The following is a 20,924-nucleotide window of genomic DNA, read 5'->3' on the forward strand; positions in this document are numbered from 1 at the left end:
ACAAACATGTGAATATGATGAGCCTGTCAGGTTTCTTACCTTCATGTATAAAGCTTTCAGATCGTTCTGAAATTGAATGTGAAACTACATGCTGCAAGGGTCTTAGAGAAGATGATGTATGAAATCATTCTAAGCACACTCTTATCTTCACGAGTGTCTGTGATGTCTGATTATAGGCTAATCTGTGACTACACTCTGCTACCCCTTTTATTTACCACTACACTGCCCATCAGCCATCACAGCGTGCTTATCACTGACTTTCATGCTGAATACTGAACCGCAACAGTGAATCTTGTCATCCAATATGGTGAATAGTGTTATCTCATTCTCAATAGGCATTAAAATTTCCTCTTACCTGTGGTGTGACAGGATCAGTGTTGCTGATTGACGGCAATGTTGTGTTCATATGGTCTGTGTATTTTCTGGTAGTTCCATGTCCTGTTGGAAACCAGCTTCAGAAATGGGCAGAAACTCTCGTTATTCTATTTTTTCGTTTTTTGACAGAAAATGGAAAAAATTACAAGACAGAGCCATTTTCCCTTTATTGGTTTCTGAAAAATTAAAATGGGAAAACACACTGAAAAATTAGCAATTTGCCTGCTTTTTAGATTTCTGAAAAAGAAACATTGAAAAAAATTAAAAATTATCCATCTTGCTAGGGTTTTTTTTTTCAAATCTGTTATTTTATTTTCTTTTTTCATTGGAACACTTGAGAGCAAGAAAATTACGTGACCCTATGGGAACAGTGAACATTTCAAAATAAAAGCTCCCATGCCAGAATTTTAGTCCACATAGCCATCCACTGTTTTATACGTATAGTATAATTATCGGTCTATTCCATATACCAGTGTGGACTTTGACAGCTATTTTTAATTTTAGTCACATTCTTAATCTTTAGATTAAATGTCCTTTAGCTTCAGTCACATTTTAGTAATTTCTACCATAACTCAAAAACATTTAGTCTACTTTTAGTACGTTAAAATGCCTTCACATTTCAGTCTTAACTTTTAATCCAAGTGTTTATTCTCTCACCTGAATCTGGTATCAAGTCATGGTAGTGTGGTTTATTCACCCTGACTAGCCTGGGGTCCAAAGGCAGAATCGCTACAGATGCATTGTATTTTGACAGATTTACCCAAAGTGGAGAAATATCATGAACTTTGAATGTCTGATGAAAAGTAAACTACGTTCTAGTCCAGTTAAAGTCATCTGGATGAAAATTAAACTTTTTGCCAGGTTTATTCATCAAAGGTCTTTTTGTGGCTAGTCTTAGTCTAGTCTTTCTCATGGAAAAAAGGCTGCCGTTGAACATTTTTAGTCATAGTTTTAGTTGACAGAATTAACTCTGCTTTGTATAGAATGTACATATAGAAAAAAATAAACACAAATTGGACCCATTTTTAAAAAAAATCATGTTTTCCTGTTTTTGTGACTGAAATGTAAAAATGGAAAAACATTTTGTTTTTGTTTTTTCCCAATTTTTCCTGAAAATGAAAAAAATGGCTCATTTTTCTGACCTGACATGCCAGATGGATTTGTTTCACATATCCATCTGGAAGACCTTCAATACTAAGTGTTTGGGAAAGGGTAGAGGATTTGAAAAAACTTGGAGTGTGATTGGATGAACGTTCTGTCTGTCACATCTTTAAGGGCCAATCAGAACAACAAAACGCGTGATGTAGCCGCGACCGAGGTGTGCGTGCACAGCTACTGAGGAATAATGTGAACCATGGTGACTATAGACATGTCAGTACACGACTTTTGCCATTTTTGAAAAGAAAACAACTCACTGCTGTTCTTTGTTCTTCTTTTAACGAAGAAATGTCAAGTTCTGATAAAGTTGGCGCTTTAGCAGCATCCAGGCTAATCTCTTTCGTCATAATGGCACCGGTCTCTTCTTGCTGCTTGTTTACGTCACGACTCTGCCGTGCCTGAAAGTACTGCCCCTCCATGCTGATTGGTCCTGTCACTCTCTAACCAGGCCCAAACAGTTCAGATGGGAGCTCTGCAAGATGGATTCGCCAGTGGCAAACAAAGAAACGGGCGTATCCATCTGCTTTGCAAGGTTATCATTTTTCTTTTTGTTACATTTTCTGTCAAAACAAAAAGACTGAATAACAAGAGCTTCTCCCGATTTCTGAGGCAAACAGGAAATGAAACTGCCAGAAAAACACCGACCTCATACAGATATTATAACTACGTGATGTAACTGCATGAACTGCATATGCTGGATCCGTAGATTTAATCTTTAATTGTGAAACTAGTCTATATGAAAACAGCCTGTAGATCTTTGCCGTGTTGTTTCATAAGTAAAGGAGGAGTCTGATACCAAACACTACTTTGTAGAAGGAAGAAAAACAAAGTTTCCAAGGATCTACTACTTCCTCTCTCTTATTGCCTTCAGCACATTACAGTAATTCACCCCTTGAACATGTTATCTTGTTGCATCAGTGTTACACATCCGACTACAGTGACTTCTGAAGCATCAGTCACTGATATTGAAAATGTGACTTAACATTGTTACATAAAGTCTAGTAGTTTTCAGGCTGGATGGAGTGCTTTTGCATTATTCTAGTGTGCCTGACATATTGCAGTTATAGACCGGATATTTATCATGTTAACAACGATTCCCTCAATATGAATATTTAGATTCTATGCAAATTTCTCACACATTGTGTGCTACAAATTCAAATGCTGCTTTCTTTATTGTTGTTTTTGCAGATTATGCCTTTGAGGGAATCCCAGGAAACAGAGAAATGGTTCATAGTTTAAACATAATTTCACATTTATATTCCTTTTGATGCCTCTGTTGTATTGCTCTCAAGAAGTTATTCTTGGCACATATTGTCAGATAACTTTAGAGGAACAATTGCTCTGGAAAAGAAAATAAAACTCCATTAATCTTAAGCATAGCACAGGTAGTACTAGCAGCACTAGTACTTATCATGACTCTGCTGCTGTTCAGTGTCAAACACAGAAACCCTCTGAAGGTCAGACCACTTTTCATGAACTCAAAATGCTCTTCAAATAAAGATCCTATTGGTGTTGTCTCCTGCAGGTCAGACCACGAGCACATATGTCCTCCAGTGTTAACAGACAGAATTATCACTTAGCAGGTAGGCTGCCTGCATTTAATTTCTAGGCCAAAGACAAGAGCCTTTAATGGCACTTGTCATCACACGTGGTCCCCAGCCTCTCTGTATTCAGGGCAGTGGTGCTTTGTGTCCAGAAGTAGGTCGAATGCTTCTCACCAAACAATTTGAGCGAGGGCCAGTAATTGGACAAGTAAAGTGTCGACCATCTCCCAGCCGGTCCGTGTCTGCAGCCAGCCTTCTCACCACTTAATATGCAGCTCTGACCTGACGCATTTCATGGACCTTTTTCATCCTTTTAAGTATTTAGATTGCAGGAAACAGAACATCTTTTGTAGCTGCCGACGGACTCATTCGTCATATGTTAGTGGCTGGCATAATGAGCCTTTAACAAATGGTCTCTCATGTGACGAGAAAGATGAGTTGCAGTATTACTAACTGCTTAGTCAAAACAATTCTAGAATGCATCAAAAAGTGACCTCAAGAGGTTTTACAGTCTCTATAGGATGTGGCACCTTTTCAACTGAGACCCCTTATTAGCATAAGAGGATAAACAAACCCAGGTAGCTTTGAAAGCCTCTTTAAAATCACTTTCCTTTGCATTTATAATCCACATTAAACCTTAAAATGTTATGACTGACGAGCTAGAGTCGGGAATTCAACACAGCCATGCAATTCTCTACATCCGGCGTGTTATCTTAAAAAAAGTTGTATTAAAGTAAAGTCATCACTTTTAGGCCTGGGGAAAAGCTGGCATTTTCCATTAGATGATAATTGTGTTCTGTTTTTTTAGTTCATAAGCTAACAGTCTTCACTCAGCTTTGTGCTCATAAAGAAGTGGAAATGCTATCATTAATGAAATAGTCTTTGCTTCTTGTTACTTTCTTATCTACACCTGACTGAGTCTGTGATGCTCAGCTTCAAATTTCCTAAGCACAAGGAGCCAACTGTCTGCACTTGCACAGGGAGAGTTGAAAATACTTGAGCAGGTCATCAGTCAGCATCATAACCTTAAAACAAGTAGTAAAGTGGCATTTAATATTTACTGCACAAACAAAACCTTTAAGTAATTCAACAATAAGGAATATATATAGTATTTAGGAAATGTGTGTCTTTGGTGCAGCAGTGGAAACAGATTTTGCATTTGAATACATGCTAACATGTACTTGATATTGCAGCACAAGAAAACTTACCACAAAAAATGAGGAAAACATGAGATTATGTCTTGCAATCAATCTTATACCATTTGAAAGCCCGTGTATTTCCCTTTTAATGGTGCCACATTTGAAAGGAGCATGCATTCATGGGATGAGCAGCAGAGCTGAGCATGTCGGCTGTGCCCATGAAAATTTTGCCAAATCTTCTCGGCCAATGCCAAACAGTTTATTCTGCCATTGTCTCTTTTTTTGGTGTTGTTTGGTGAATATGAATATTGAAGGCCGAATATTAGAAATTTAAAAATGTATTCTTTTAAAAAACAGTAGCCTTAGCAGCCCCACAAATGCTGGTTGGAGGATGGGATCCCATCCCACAGCAGTGTGTGACCAGACTGGTAACCAGCATGAGGAGGAGGTGCCAGGCTGTGTATGGTTCTTCCATGCGCTACTGAGGCTCCTGTTTGTTAATATGTCTTGTTGCTTTGATCCTTCAATCATCCAATCCACCAAACAACACCAAATGAGAATTAATAGCTGACAAATGTGGCACCATTTGAAAAGGAAATAAACAGGCTTTCTGTTAGTATAAGATAAATTGTTACAACAAAGAACGATCTACCAAACAATAATTTACTTACTTTTCCTGCTAAGTTTAGATGAGTAAATTTGCAATACTTAAGCAGAAGGGTTATCAAATGTCAAAAAGCTTGAGTCGTTTGTAACTAATTAGCAGTGTCTTGAACTCAACATGTCATATCATCAGTCAGTCATAAGCGCATGAGACGTATGTCTGTGCCACATGAAAAAAACAGTTTTTGAACCACCTTAAAACCACAACAGATGCAAAATAACAGGAGATATGGCACAAATGACATAAAAGACAGCCATGAAAATCAACTGTCATTGGACAGAGAGCAATAATCTGTCCTATGGTTTCAAAAGGTACAACAACAGAAACACTCGAGCACTATGCTAGAATCACAATCTATAGTTAGAGCTCTTACATCACTTTTCAACAAGATTATAGAGAACTAATGATGATACACAGTTGCTGTACTGATATCCTCATTGTAGCTTTTTGTTGTTGTGTTTAACATCACAGTTGTCATCTTAAATCTATTTGGGGCAGTTGCAGTCCTGCTGATATTTTATAGTCTTTTATTGGAAGAAAGGCTTGAAGCAAAACCAAGCATCTCCATGTGTAGACTGTACTGAGTGGTCATGCTGAAGTGAATAACACACAAATGATGTCTGTGCAGACCTCTACGTTATTGCCGCAATGTGCAAATTATGATTTTCAGAATTTTTTACCCATTACTCTTACTTCAGTAAAATCTCACCTGATGACTATGATTTTATTTCAAAAAAAAAAAAAAAAAAAAGAAAACATTGTACGGTTTCACAGCAAAAAGATTCCTGGTTTGAATCCTGTTAGGACAGGGCCTTTCTGTGTGGAGTTTGCTCATTCTTGCTGCACATTCAGCAGTCCTCTTAGGGTACTCCAGCTTCCTCCCACAGTCCGAAGACATTCTCGTTAGGCTAATTGGAGACTCCTGTAGGTGTGAATATGAGTGTGCTGCTTTGTCTCCATATATTAGCCCTGTGATTGACTGGAAACCAGTCTAGGGGTGTACTCCGCCTCTTGTCCAGTGACAGCAGGGATTGGCACCAGCCACCTGCAACCCTGAACGGGATAAGGAGTGTAGATAATGGATGGGTAGATTAACTCATTTATGCATCTATATTTTTAAACTATGAGTGTTTGGAAGGCATTTCACAATCCCTTTTCAGTTTCTCTTGAATTTCTGGGGGACCTGACCTCCACTTTGAGGGCCATCAACTTAGACAACAGTACAGTTAGGTGTGAGGTTGAAACTCTTCAGTGGTAGGTGTGTATCCATTTCATCTTCTCATCTTCTCTACACTTTGACCCTATGATCCAACTGCCATTGGCTCAATCTGGACTCATAGCTGAACATGATATGAGCCAATCAGGTACCTGACTGTCATCACCTGGAGGTACCAGAAGCTCAAAGCAAGAGTCAAAAGCAACAGCAGAATAAGCTGTTTAGCATTGGCAGAGAAGGTTTGGCTAATTTTTTATTGATGCAACTCACATACTCAGCTCTGCTGCTCATCCCACAAATGCATGATCCTTACACATGTGGCACCATGTAAAGAGAAATAAACATGCTTTCCAACAGTATAAGATTTATTGCCAAAGAAAAAAGAAATAATCTACCAAACACAAATGTCCTTACTTTTTATGCTAAGTTTATATATGTGATTTGCATGGAAAATGGTGTGTTTTTCTCTGTAGCACTGGTCTTTATTGCTCATGTAAAGGTTTTGATTAAAAAAAAAAAGAATGATAAACAAGAATCAAACAAATAACGAAGGAAAGAAAGTTGTAGTGCAGGTCAGTTCAGAGATAAAAATGGAGTTTCAGTCTAATCTGGCCTGGAACTGAGCCACTGCACATACGCACCAGTCAAAGAGAGACAAGCGAGCAGGATAAAGTGTGGTTTTAGGTGGATTAAAATAAATCCTCCAACAGCCTGCAGGGCTGTGGTTTGTTAGGGTGTATAGTATTAGAGTTATAACTGCCTTAAAACAATGAGAAAATAACATTTTATTTATCTGATTCCATGATTTGTTACAGTTAGGGATGCAATCTTTCATTCATTTACTGTGTAACCTAATGGATACTATGTTCTTATTATGCTGGAGAAGTGGGGTTTAATTTGTATTCATTAATGTGAAATGGAAGATTTGACTCGGTGTGTCTTTGCTACATGTATTGCGAGCTGTAACGTTGCTTTATAAGGTGATGATAACATCGCCTTCTTCCATGCATGGTATACAGCACAAGGGTAACAGCTGATGAATGATTTCTCTTTAATTTATATCTGTGTATTTCTCAGCAGAAAGTCTATATCGAGCAACAAATGGCTTTAAGGTATTTCAAACAGGGGCGCTGATATTGAATTGCTGTGTTTGACTTTGTCCATTTAACTCCCAAGTGATCAACCTGTCTCATTTTTACCCCTGATGATGCAAAAAGAAGTGGTCTGCAGAAATCTCACAGTAATGTTTGAGCAGTTTATGCTAAGCATCGTGCAGATGCCAGGTTGGGTTGAGCTATTTTGATGATATTTCCCAGAGAGACTGCCAGACATGGCGCAAAGGTGTGGAGCCTTGTAAGTACCCGGGCCCTAATTGAGGTTCAGCTCAGGCACCAGAGCGCTACAAGCAATTACAGTGACGACTCATGCTCTTTGTGCTGCAGGCAGAGTTCAGAGTGCTGCAGCACTGCCGTACCTGAACCCCCCCTCTTTCATGTTTGACACAGATGACAGACGGGAAGGCATATTCTAGCCAGTATTTTCTGGAAATGTGTTTGGTTACATGAAATATTCATCCCCTTCCCTGCTCTCAGACAGTGTGCATATACATTTTTTTTTACCAGATACTTTATGATACCTGTGACCTGTAGAGGAGAGATAGAGGAGTGTTGAATGATTCCCTGTGTGCAGCCTCTGATGAGGAGAAAGAGGAGGATGACTGGAGATTCAAAGGTGCTAATCATAAGAATCATGGCTTATTTAATAGGTTGTAGCATCACTGTGGACCTCGGGTGAACATGATCAATGGCTTTTTGCATGGCATAGGCAATTAATCAGCCGAGTCAAAACTGAAGGACGAACCTGCATTAAGAGTGACGTTATCTTAACGCAGGTGGGCTGAATTTCAATTTTGACTTTTCCCTGATCCATCAAAGCTCTTCTCTAAAGCTGGAACATTTCACTAAGATGTATTTACTGGGATGTTTGTGAGAAAGCTGCAGCTTTCTGTTTGGCTTCTCTGGTTTCTTGTATTTAAAACTCATAATAAGAAATGTGAAGAGTTTTATTTCTCCGGCAAAGCAACCACATTCACCCATATTTTCCACTTGTGATACTTTCCTTTAATATGTTGTTCATGGAGATTTTACATTCTTTATCAGACTCAGTGATGCATATCTTAACTTTTCCTCTTACGGCTTCAGCGTAGCATTTCTTTTATGATCTGAAATGAATCGTATTTGGCTGGAGCCAGGTTAAATGGATCATAGAATATGCTCACATTGCATAACCAATAAAAAGACCTTAAGAGAATGCTTTATGATAAACTTATATCACATATGATCGCTGTCAGCACCCATTCTTTTTCCACTTGTATTGCACTGATTTTTGCATTTCCCCTTAGATTCCTAACAGTTGAATCACAAGGTTTAGTCATCTAAATCCACTGGTTATTTTAAAAACTCTGACACAAAGGGCAACACATTTATAAGGTTCTCAGAGGAACAACAAAACTGACAGTTATGCCTCAAAGAGTGCGAAGTTATTGCCCCGAAGTCACTGGGATTCAGGGGTGATTTCCATTTCAATAGCGGTCTCAATTTGGGATAACTCATGCATACAGAGGTAAGACGAACAAAGAACATAGAAATAAAAGTGACAAATGTAGAGAATGGAACAGAGGAGTGTGGTATCAGTGGCTTTTTGTCCCGTAAAGGGTATTGTGTGTTGCTGCATGGATAACGTTGCAAGGGGACCCCAGGGACATGAAGGTGAAGGGCACAGAGAAAAAGGGAGGACACATGTGACAGGCAGGGGACATAGAGGACAAACTGGGACCAATAGGACCCCTCTTGCTATGGCGCTTTGACATTTATAATATCAGGTATTAAGAATGAAAAGTAGAATAAAGTCTCTTAAATTGCAAATTGCTGGTTAGGCCCCGTATCTTTCAAAGTAATCAGAATATTCTACGTTTAATCAAATGGATCCAGAAAATTCTTACTAGAGATGCTCCAATTGTCAAAATTATGGTTGATATTGATGCTAATGTCTAGGATAATACCTACGTCAATGTTGATGTCGGTACCTCTTTTGGTGTGACTGTGCTAACATTTTCTCTCATGTTTTGAGAGAGTTTTTGACTCAGCAGTCGCGTCTATCAAATGCTGGTATTAACTTGATAATAAGCCTCATGAGCCCATCCTAGTTTCTGTCTTTTAGTGTGTTTATTCAAGAGCAAAGGGTAGTCTCCTCTTCAGCATAGTAGCAGAGTGAGTGTATGTGTTACACAGGGTAAGTGATTGATAATGGGGCATGGCATCAGGGTAAGTAATAGGGGAAGTGGACAAACTGAAGCATAAGGTGCAACAATTTTAGATTTCATTGAAAATTTAGATTTTTATTTTTTTTTATGGCCCCAGTTTTGAACCAGTACACCCAAGATGTCTTCTGTGTGGTATCAAAGAAAATTAGAGCAATGGTGTGGCGCGCAAATCAGCACAGACAAGCCGCTAATTGTAGCAGTAAGATTTGCCGATGGCTGATGCGTTTTAGCAGAGCTGGCATCTGCTTCAACTGATATGTCATTCAACACCACGTGCCTGAAATGTAAACCTTCCAAGCTACAATCTCTGACATGTTTAACAGTATTGAAAAGTAATCACATTGTGTAAAGGTTAAGTATGTAAAAAATATACTTAATGTTTTTTTTTTCTATTTGCTGGACCTCTATGAACCCACAATGGTCACTGAAATAACTTTAACAAAAGTAATAATACATAAAGATTTGCTGAAAATTGACTAATAAAAGTCAAACACTGCTTTTGAATTGTGGTTCAGCAGAATCATTTAAAAAACAAACTAATGAAACTGGCCTGGACAAAACTGATGATATCCTAAGAAAATATCATATGGATATGTTAAACTAAGGTGTGTCCTGTAATTATCATCACAGATGTCCACAAACTTGTAATCACTCAGTCTGCCTATTTAAAGGATGAAAGTATTCACTGTGCTGTTTGGTATCATGGTGTGTACCACACTGAACATGGACCACAGAAAGCTAAGGAGACAGTTGTCCCAGGAGATTAGAAAGAAAATGACAGACAAGCATGTTAAAGGTAAAGACTAGAAGATCATCTCCAAGCAGCTTGATGTTCCTGTGACTACAGCTTTACGTATTATTCAGAAGTTGAAGTTCCACAGGACTGTAGCCAGCCTCCCTGGATGTGACCGCAAGAAGAAAATCAGTGACAAATTGAAGAGACAAAGAGGAATGGTAACTAATGAGCCCAGAACAACTTCAAAAGAGATCAGAGGTGAAGTCCAAGGTCAAGATACATCAGTGTCAGAAATACCATCCCCTGCCGTTTGAGCCAATGTGGACTTTATCGAAGACGACCGAGAAAAACTCCTCTGTTGAAAGTAAATCATAGAAAAAGCCAGACTGGAATTTGCCAAAATTCATATTGACAAGCCACAAAGCTTCTGGGAGAATGTCCTTTGGACAGATGAGACAAAACTAGAGCTTTTTAGCAACTCACATCAGCTCTATGTTCAAAGACACAAAAATGAAGCATACAAAGAAGAGAACACTGTAGCTACTGTGAAACATGGAGGGAGCTCGATTATGTTCTGGTGCTGCTTTGCTCCATCTGGTACAGGGTGTCATGAATCTGTACAAATTGCAATGAAATCTCAAGACTATTGAAGCATTCTGGAGTGAAATGTGCTGCCCAGTGTCAGAAAGCTCGGTCTCAGTCGCAGGTCATGGTTGCTCCAACAGGATCATGAGCCAAAACACAGAGATAAAAACAGCCGAGAATGGCTCCGAACAAAACATCGGACCATTCTGACGTGGCCTTCTATGAGCCCTGATCTAAATCAGTGAAGGTACCCTTCAAACCTGAGACAGCTGGAGCAGTTTGTTCAAGAGGCTTGGGCCAAAATACCTGTGGACAGGTGCAGAAGTCTCATTTAAAGATACAGAAATCACTTGATTGCAGTGATTGCCTCAAAAGGTTGTGCAACAAAGTATCAAGTTAAGGGTACCATCATTTTTGTTTCATAGGTTTATTTTTTAAAATGATTCAGTTGAACCAGATTTCAAAAAGTAATGCCTGAGTTTTATTAGATAATTTTCAGTACATTTTTATGTATTATTATTTTAAAGTTATTTCCGTGACCATTGTGGGTTTTTCTTTCTTTATTAAACAGGTACCAACAGTTTGGTCCACATGTAAAACTAGAACAAGCTTTTGAAATCTTTAGTTAGTTTTTCCTAAGTGTGTGTACTGTATGAAATTATTTAATCAAGTAAATCTTTTATATTTAGTCATTTGAGAAAGTTTTTGCATGGATATTTTTTTTGTCTGAAAAGAATATTCAAACATTGATGAATAGAAATTACTTAGATAAGATGGCATTAATTTAAAAAATGTACATTTAAATTTGAATTTAAATTAAATGTGTATTTAATATAGTTTTATAACAAACATTCTTTCCTCTTGTTCTTGATCTGTACAAATGTGTTTTAGATTATATTTATGAGACGTTCCCCTTAAGAGCTGCAGCATTCTGTCTCTCTGTAGGTGAGTAATAGGTGTCAGTGTGACAGGATGCGGTGAGGGCTGCAGTGCTCTGTGTCTACAGGCATCCCCTGAGATCTTATTAAACTGTGTTGGACTCTGTTGGGTCCTGTACCTGGACTGCTGGGAGCCCCCAAGCCAGTGCAGCTCCATGTATGTTCATTTGGCATAAACATGCTAGTCCAGTGCCTGCTTTGCATAGTAAGAGCATGTTTACTGGCCCACTGAGCCCCTGAGTCAAGCACTGCACCATCGTCCAAATGGGAGATTAGAGAGCCGATCAAGCATGATTAGAATTCTAAAACAAAGAGGATGTGCTGCTAAGTGGAGAATTTGCTAAGTGGCCTAACACATGAGCAAGTACAACCTTTTAATCTGATGCAATTACATTCATCTGTGCCAAATCGTCATTTAGATTTGCTCGTAGCTGGAGAGTGCAGACAACAAACCACCTTAAGAGCCCGTTTGAAGGTAAATAATCTCGCCAAGTCGGTAAAACCCAAATGAATTCACTGACATGGGGTAGCTCTGTTTTTTCAAGCATGGCCTTCAAACCAGCCAGAACCAGTAATGATCTCATTGTTTTTATGGCTCTAGAGATTTTAGGAGAAAAGCACATTGCCTTGTGCAGCATGCCTTTATGAGCACACAAGCTATCTCACCTCATAACCTTTTCCACAGTTTATTGCTCTCATGAGTTAAACATTGTTTTAGAAATAAGACCAATATAAAGATCTAATTTTCATTTGGTGGAACAATTCTGTTAATAAAACTTAAAGGACATACCCTGGTGCAGAACTGCTGAGCATTTAAGTCACAGAAAAGCCTCTAAAACAGGAGGTTAGTGGCAGGGCACGATATGTTTTCAGTGTAATGAATCTCCAGAACCCAGGGCTGGGGATCCAAGTGGGTCTCTGGGAAATTGAACTGGTCCCCAATGAAAGGTTAGTTTCTTAAGAAATTGCAGCATGTAGCTCATGTTTGGTATAGTCATGGTTTTAGTATGGTATCATATGGTTAAAATTAAACTTGAACCGAAGGGGAAAAAAAATCATCCAATCTGAGAAGATATTGGAAAACAATGGTCATGTTTGTATGACAAATTCTAATTTTGTGTTCTTACCTAAATAGCACCAAAGTAAATAGAGTTTTGTATAACATGCATGAAAATTATTTTAGTTTTTGGCCTTTATTGACATTTTAAAAATGTTCAGCTTTCACTGCTTTAATGGGGAAACTCAGGATTTTGAGTGTGTAACTCTTAACTCTTCATATTTCATTGAGAAAAGACAGTGTGGGTTTTACAACCATTTATTGTAAAACTCTAATGAAAGAGAAATGTGCAGTGTCTTTGGTGATTAGACTCCACTTTAATGACTTTATATACTTGAGGGAGTCGTGAAGCTGATGACAAGAATAGGATACCCTCCTTATGGAGTCTAGACACTGGTGAGGTTGTGGATGAGGGATGCAGGATCAAATGAGTAAACTTCTGAGAAGCTGGACCAGGAACGATGAGGTGGTATGCAGGATGAGATGATTAACTGAATGGAGGATCCACACTGGAACAACAGGCTGGCTGTAAAAGAGAGGATGACAGATTTAAAATATGAGAGGTGAGTAATGATTGGTCAAAAGAGGCTGTGGCAGAATCTGGTTAGTACTTAAGAGAGTAGGAGGAGAAGAGGAGTGGAAGAAGTGAGAGATGGGAATGATGGTGACTTATGAATGAGTAGAAAAAGTCCTCCTGCTTGAACTTTGGCTGAGCTCCATTTCATGCTCAGTTTTGTCAGGGTGTTGTCTTTATTTCTGTAAAGTAGATCTCATAACTTTAAAATAACTGCACAAGTGTCAAATTTCACATTTAGGTATGATTAAAATATCATTGAGATGATGCTCTGATGATGCCCACGAAAGCCACAGAGAGCAGAAGTCAAGTTCACATCTTGCCTGAGCTCTTACCTTTAACATTTACAATTGAACAAATTCAGATTTTAATCAAAAGGGAGAGCCTGTCTTCATAAATAATATTTGATAAGTTGATCTACTATAAACATAATCCTTTTTTAATACCCTCCAAAGAGCTTGAAAAAAAGATTGTAACATAGCATGTGCTTAAGATAACTTCGTGAATGGATCCTGTCTGTATTAGTAAGAACACTTGCCTGTTTCTTAGGCTACTCTTGGCATTGATAAGATTTTTTTATTTCAATCTGTATCACCAATATGTATTCTCCTGTGATACAGAAGCACTGATAATCTGTAATCGAGATGTGAAGGTACTGAATGTAAAATTAAAACATAGAAATGGCGAGAGAGAGAGAGAGCACTGAGTACAGATATCTTTACATTTGAAATGAAAATGGTACATTTTATCATGAAATCTGATGCCGCCCTGTGAAACTATCAGTGGAGTGCATGAAATCCCCTTGAGTCAGGATCATAAGACGACAGCTATTCCCTATGAATGACTCCTCTACAGAGATACGTCCAGTTAATTTATCGGGCAAACTTATCAGTAAGAATGTGCAGAGTCTACATTCTCTGCAGGAAACTTGAATAATTCTTTCATTTTTCTCACTTTCTTCTCTCTGGCAATTTAGTGGGATTGATTACTATACAGCACCACCACTGTCATAGATAGTAATGTAAAGTTCACCAAATACTGTCATTGGACACTATGCTCTCCATGAACACACCTATCAGACTTTTAAGAGAACTTAAAGCAGTGTAGAAATGCAAGCAGCTGGCCTGTAGCTTTATATTCATTGCCGTGGTTCAGTGTGGGAAAGATTTGGTGATACATGGATGGTGAGTCAGCAGCATCTTTTTTTTGGTTTGAATGCTTCAGAGATGTAGACATATCTAACAACATCAGTGGTAAGGGTGACTGCTGTTAATTGCAGAACTGAAGACCTAGTGAAAGGCTTATTCTGAGTGACTTACTCATTATGAAATGCTAATCATATCTAAGGCTGTCCATAAGGGTGAATAAAGAGGAGAGCTTTCTAGGGCCCAGCCAAACTGGGGGTCAATTAATGTCAGCAAAATCATGGTCTATTGCACAGTTAAGCTGTGAAAAACATTTTAATCTGAATAATAAAGTAAAAAAAAACCCCCAAACATTTACTTATGCCGCAGTACAATATAGCCTTTTTCAAAATATAACCCCTTTTATTAAAACTGAATTACTTTTTTATTAGTAGTATTAACAATGTGGATGGATGCACTGAACTATTAGGAAACTAATGTCAGAGTTTATAGCAACACCATGATGTGCACAGGTGTCAAGATGCCAGAAAATAAAATAGAAGAAACTGAGACAACTGTTTTTGGAAATATAGTGAATGTTTACATAATATAGAGACAAGATAAAAAAAAATTGCTGAAAAGTGTAAAGAATGTGTTAAAATAGTAAAAAAAAATAGCATAAATGAGTTAAAAGTTGCAACAAAAAGTAGCAAAAATTGATGAAAAGTAGTTAGTAGTTAGAAGTGGCATAAATACAAAAATAGTCTCAAAGTGATAAAAAGTGAAAAAAAAAGGAGCAAAAGTAGACAAAAAGTTGCAAAAAGATGTTGCAGAAATAGGTAAACATGGGGCAGTAAAATAGTGACAGAATAATAATAATAACTGGAAAAGCACTTGGAGAGCGCAGACCTCCGCCATTAGCCCTATCTCCCAATAGTAAAGAATCCTTAAAAAAATTCCTGGATCCAGACGGTGATCCCAAAATCTAATCAGTTCTTCCTTATGCCATTACTGACATTTCCTGAAAATTTCATCAAAATCTGTCCATGACTTTTTGAGTTATGTTGCTAACAAACTAACAAACAAACTAACTAACTAACAAACCCTGCCGATCACAGAACCTCCTTGGTGGAGGTAATAACTATTTCTATAGCACTTTTATAAACAAGGGTTTACAAAATGCTTTGACATGCAGAAAAACAAAGCAGCAAAACCCAACAAGAGAAAATGACAGCAAAACATTAACACAAGAGAACACTCAAGGTAAGAGAACCTAACAAGATCAAACCCCACGCTACATGTTCAACCCAAACATTATTACTGAGACAACATTAGAACTAAAAATCCAAAGAAACCATATGAGTACTGATATCTCATGACATCATCTGAACTGAGAAACCTAAGACACCATTAGAACAAGACATCCTCAGATTTCACAGGAACTAGGAAATCACGAGACATCGTAAGAACCCACTAGTACCCGGCCAACACAGGAACCCGAGCACAAAAACCTGAAATGGTTGAACAGAGACAAAAATGGCATAAAAGTGGCAAAAATGGGCAAAAAGCAGCAAAAAGGGGCAAAAATACACAAAATATGGCAAAAACAAGCAAAAAATGGCAAATGATGGCTGACATAGGGAAAATGTTTCAAAAAGAAATGGACAAAAAGGATCAAAAAAGTGGCATAAATAGGAAAGTGGTCTCAAAGTGACAAAAAGTGAAAAATGTGAAAAAACAAACAAAAAAAGGGACAAAAAGTGGCAAAAAGATGTTGGAAAAATGGGGCAGAAAACAAAGTGACAGAAATGGTTGAACAGGGGCAAAGATGGGATAAAGTTGCAAAAATAGTTCAAAATAAGGGCAAAAATGGGTGAAAAGCAGCATAAAGAGGCAACAACCGGATATAAAATGGCAAAAGTCAGCTAAAGTTGGCAAAAAAAATTGCAAATAAATGGGTAAAAAATGGCAAAGAAAACAAGTAAAACATTGCAAAAAATTTCCATAAAGCGGCAATAAATGGACAAGAAGTAACAGAAATTGGTTAAAAGTGGCAAAATTGGGCAAAAGCAGCAAGAGATGTGGCAATAATGGACAGAAAAAGTGGTTAAAAAGTACCAAGAATAAATCAGTGCAACAAGAACCCATAGCTTGGCACTGTTTGTGACTCCAAAACTCTTAGAATGTAAAATGTAAAGAGCTCAATGAAAATTAAAACATAGTAATTGAAGATTTTTGTGTCAGCAGGGGAGAATTAAGTACCATCTTAATGACAGACCCCTGCAGTCTTAATGTCTGCATTTGGTGATTTGGCTTCGGTGCGTGATGCAGGAGTCCAGGCAGTGGTCAGATTACAACAGCCTCCCTCGTGTTCTGATCCAGAATCTTTAGCTCAGATTCTTCTGTATGTGTATGAAGCCTTCAATGTTTGGGTGTGAGAGTTTTTGCCAGTTGGAAATTGCTTAAAGGCTTGAATGACTGGCTTTGAGAAACAAAAGCAGATCAATAGAGGTGATCCCAGAGAAATCCTACTTTGATATCCAGGGCTTTAGTCTGGAAATGCTCCAATCAGTGTTGGTGTGACATGTAACACAGACTGGTTTTGTCTGGCTGGATGCTGGCTTCTTTATGGCTTTCTGCTGACCCTTTTGGTTTTATTGAGCGTGTCATACGCTAGAGGCAATGTGTCATCTTCCTGGCAAGAGAAACAGGAGGGTGGTCTTAAACTTCAGCAGCACAACTTCCTGAGATAACATACTGTAGGTGGCATGTTGTCTTAAACACTGGCATTTGCATTTAAATTGACTTCATGCAATGGTTATTTCTATTCATGAAAGAGTGACAGAGTTTTGTCGACAGCCTTCCAATTTTCTTCCATCTGCAACAAGAATGATAACAGAAGCAGAGTTATTATTCAGTGAAATACTCGTCTTACTTTGTTTCAGTGTGCAGTAACACAGCAGCTAGAGAACACTCGTGACTCTCAAAACTGGGGATTTTGGTCTTGTCCGTCATGCATGATGGCCTTTCTCATGAATTAATAGCAAAAAGGAAGAAATTCTCCCAAATGGAGAATTAAACTCAAGAAAATACAGAATAGTGGTCCATTTTTTTTTTTTTTTTGCTTTAACCAGGATAAATGTGTCAGCAAAACAGTGCTCATGCAGTCACAGTACGTGGCTCTAATGACATTAATTCATACTGACTTGTAATACAGGCTGACTAACACATTCTATCAATCTGTTCTATGCTAAAATAGGCTCTGTATTCCCTCTAGCTTTAGGAAAGGAACGGGAAAATAACCTACGGTTTGTGTTCTCACTTCATAATTCATGGACAAAAGCTCTTAAAGTCACGTGATGTCACCTCTGTCATTTTTCCATCCTGCAAAAATAGTAGGAACAAGAGCCTGCCAGCTCTCCGGGGGTCACGATAATTTATTGGGCCATGGTGCTTAAAGATGACAGTTTGACATGGGCTGTTTGCCAAGATCACCTTAGAAGGCACGTATAATTGACACCATTAGCCTTGAGGTCTGTCAGTTTTCTGACAACTGATGAATTCAGTTGCTTTCACTTCTATAAATTCATACCTCCTGATTTTTAAACCATTTTACACCTCAGTAAATCCTTTCTAACAGCTTCGTGCCCCAGCTGAGCCTCTGTTTGCAGCCTGTGTCATGGATTGGCGATTATGCTTTTCATAGTGCAGAGTGGGCGAAGCACTGACCAGTATGCCCCCAGGAAAGTCTGTTCACAAGTCTGATTCCCCCAGGGTGTGTACTGGTGTCTACTTGTTAAACTGGTGCTGCATAAGCCCCTAAGCTCTGCTGTGTGCTGTAACTCACCTGCTGTTGAAGCATTTGGATCAGATCCCTCTGCTGGGAGCAGTCCCTGGTTCCCAGTTCGATGCCAGACGAATGTTACAGATGGTTTCACTTCCCCCTGCGGTTCACCAGTGGAAGAGGTGTAGAGAGTTTGAAGGTTACAGGCAGGTCTTCTTCTGTTATGCTGTGTCGAATGTCATTACTAACACACGGAGGCCTCTTTAAATCTTAAGCCCCTCTTTTTCTTTACCACCTGCAGTGTGGTGGGGTTTTAGCTGGGGTCGAAAGTGTGCCGAAGCGGGGCTATTAACCCCGTGCATTGTGCCTTTATAAGAAGGGCAGTCCTCGAGCAGACATTTCCTCTCTTAATAACAGAAAAAACGGCATTCCTTCCAGTGATTCCTTCACAGACATACTATGGTGCCTTTTAAAGAATCTTCCTGCAGATTTTGGAACAGTAGTCACTTTTACTTCTAATTAGACGAACCCCATTTTTCAGCCTCATTGAGCAACCTAAAGTTGATCCTTTTTAGGGTTTCTTTCAGCTAATGAAGTTTATAGCACCGTAAAGCAATGCAGAATAAAATCAATTTAGACAAGAAGCGTTTCTTTTAAAGTTCACCACTGCCCTACTTACAAGGACAAAACTCCTAAAAATATCCTAATTTTTTGGGGTGAGCATTGCTTGTGAATGAAAGTGACCAATTTCTGTAGATTGTAGTCTGTTTGTAGCCATCAAGCATTTTATAAACACACAAAATCATGCATGGCAGGAAATAAAGGCTTACTGCTATGGAAAAATTGCAGGTCTGGGTTGCCACTCTCTAAATCAGTTTTATTATTATCAGCTTTTAATGAAATGACGTTTTTCAATGGGATGCACTTATGGATGAGGAGACAAGCAGAAGGCTGTACTTAAACAGAATCCCATCAGACATAAAACCCAGACAGGAGCGAAAAGCAGATTAATGTTACTAGACCCTTCACTGTTTCTGCTGGTTACAATAGGCTGATGCAGCAAAAATTCTTCTCCTAATCCTGGCACAAAATTTATAGACTTTCATCTTGGCAGTGATGAGGATTCCCCACTACAGAAGACATACACCAGTCTGAATACATGCTGAAGCAAAGTCCTGACCAGGAGTCTTCTGTTTTTTAGTGATTTAATTTGTGTCCTGGGTTCTGTATAAGGTTCCAAAATGGCAAAAAAGTGCAGAATAAATCAGGAATGCGGTGTGTTTTTGTAATATCTTAATTATTTTATTTATAAAAGGGGGTGTCATGCTGCTTTTATCACTCTTAAAAACTATATTTTCCATTACTTTTACTGCTTTCTAGTTGTCCTAGGGTAGTGTTTCCCAAACATTTTTTCTTGTAGCCCCCCTGGACCCAAGGGAGAAGAAAAAGTGACATACAACCACAAAAATCAACATACATTTTAATGGCATCACTAATAAAACAAAAAAAAAGGCCTATGCATGCTTTTCTTATCAAAAAACAAACAAACAAACTTAGTTTCAACTACTACATGACTGCTTTATTATGGTTTTAGTCCATATTTGCAAATCTAATTATGACAGCCTGAGAGCAGACAAAGCCTGGCACCCTTCCTGAGATCTTTTACACGCCCCCAGGGGGGTCCCGGACCCCAGGTTGGGAACAAATGTCCTAGGCTGCTGCTGTTAATCTAAATGCTCATCTGATTACCAGTCACCAATAAAAACAGAAGAAGAAAGCAGCTAAAAATGTAAGAAATGATCTCTTTTACAAAATATTGTTATGAAAATGAAGAATTCAACAGTCTGTTTTAGGACTCTGGATCAGTCTCACAACAGGAAGTTGGGGGTTTGTTCACCTGCTGATATAGTCAGATGCTGATGTGTCCTTTCGCACCATGCTTAACCCCAAATTATTCCCACTACTGCAGTGGTAAGGGAATATGTATGGATGCGTCCCAGATGAATAGGATCAAATAATATCAGGGGTGAAAAACAGCTAACTACATACATATAACCTAGTCTTAATTACAGATACCTGTGACTGAGTAGTTTTTTTGTGCGTGTACTTTTTAAGTACATTTTAAAATCAGTACTTTGTTTCTGCTAAAGTAAGTTTCAACCAGAGTAACTGTACTTTTAGAGTACAGAGAGACTTTAGGGACTAGAGTTCCACACTCTTGTGCTTTTCCTGCCTTGGTCGACTGTACAGAAGCACATAAGGAGAAAATGATTCCACATCATCTAAAAAACTGTTGGACATACAAAAACTGGAGTGTTGAAGGGTTGATATTGCACAGTTACGGGTTTCAGAGTTGATTTTGACTTTCAAAGTGTAGTTTAACTCCATTCTGAGTGAATGGTCTTCAGTGTTGGAGTTACTTGACTGTATTGATCCACAGGTGTTAGTTCAACTCCATTAAGAGTTGATATAAGCTTTGCACAAAGCCATTCAAATCTGGGAGAAGTATGGGCAGAGTCCCCATCATGCCCTTGGGCAGCCTGTTTGGATTTGTTTCATATGTATTTACTTGTGTTTGGATGTTGCCCGCTGTGCAGTGCCATGCTTCTGGTGGACTGATGTCGTTTTTGATGTTAGACTCATTTGCACCATGAGTGGAGTTATCCACTGAGTTAGAGTGGCTGTAGGTGCTCCTCAAGCAGTAGTTC

At 38.5% G+C, this 20,924-nt stretch overlaps 1 protein-coding gene across 7 annotated transcripts in view; it reads left to right on the forward strand.

Annotated features, from left to right (window-relative positions):
* Nucleotides 1–20,924, forward strand: part of chl1b (cell adhesion molecule L1-like b) — a 107,848-nt gene that overhangs the window by 391 nt on the left and 86,533 nt on the right. The gene's annotated exons all lie outside the window — the stretch shown is intronic.

This window comes from Cheilinus undulatus, linkage group 3 (assembly GCF_018320785.1).
Source record: "Cheilinus undulatus linkage group 3, ASM1832078v1, whole genome shotgun sequence".
Classification (NCBI taxonomy): Eukaryota; Metazoa; Chordata; class Actinopteri; order Labriformes; family Labridae; genus Cheilinus; species Cheilinus undulatus.